Raw genomic sequence first — 1,054 nt, 5'->3', positions numbered from 1 at the left:
CAATGGGGGAGGTACCAGGGGTAGGGCTGGGGGTACCAGGGGTAAAGAGCGGACCGGCTCGCCGGCCGAGCGTGGCCGAAAAAGAGGCCTCCTGGCCGGATTGAGAAATTAAAAAAATTCCCCCATTCATTTTCAATGGCGGGGGTACCAGGGGTATGCAGTACCGATTTTGGTCGTTAGGGGCGCTGTAGTAGGTAAACCAGATATGGGGAGTTAGGGGGTCAAGAAGGCTAAAAGGCTTAGAAAGTGAGCGTTCACCAAAATACTTTCCGAAACGTATATAGGTGAGCATGTTTTGAATGGGTGACCTCCAGGGCGACACAGGGGAGGCCCCTAAGAGTATAATCAGACCATCGTGAGGGTGTTTCCAGCCACCCAAAAGCACTGGAACGGCCTCTGACGGCGGAGCTCCGCACTATCGAATATTTTCTATTTCCCCCTCCAGGCGGTCGACGGCAGTTGGGAAGGCCGCCCGAGAGGCGCCCGGGGCGGATACCCCGTGCGAAAACCCGGCCTCTGACGGCGGAGCTCCGCACTTTCGAATATTTTCTGTTTCCCCCTCCGGGCGGTCGACGGCAGTTGGGAAGGCCGCCCGAGAGGCGCCCGGGGCGGATACCCCGTGCGAAAACCCGGCCTCTGACGGCGGAGCTCCGCACTTTCGAATATTTTCTGTTTCCCCCTCCGGGCGGTCGACGGCAGTTGGGAAGGCCGCCCGAGAGGCGCCCGGGGCGGATACCCCGTGCGAAAACCCGGCCTCTGACGGCGGAGCTCCGCACTTTCGAACATTTTCTGTTTCCCCCTCCGGGCGGTCGACGGCAGTTGGGAAGGCCGCCCGAGAGGCGCCCGGGGCGGATACCCCGTGCGAAAACCCGGCCTCTGACGGCGGAGCTCCGCACTTTCGAACATTTTCTGTTTCCCCCTCCGGGCGGTCGACGGCAGTTGGGAAGGCCGCCCGAGAGGCGCCCGGGGCGGATACCCCGTGCGAAAACCCGGCCTCTGACGGCGGAGCTCCGCACTTTCGAATATTTTCTGTTTCCCCCTCCGGGCGGTCGAC

The sequence above is a fragment of the Hippocampus guttulatus genome, unplaced genomic scaffold, assembly GCF_054856545.1.
Source record: "Hippocampus guttulatus isolate MCC_2025c unplaced genomic scaffold, RoL_Hgut_1.0 HiC_scaffold_158, whole genome shotgun sequence".
In the NCBI taxonomy this organism is placed as follows: Eukaryota; Metazoa; Chordata; class Actinopteri; order Syngnathiformes; family Syngnathidae; genus Hippocampus; species Hippocampus guttulatus.
This window is presented reverse-complemented; position numbering follows the sequence as displayed.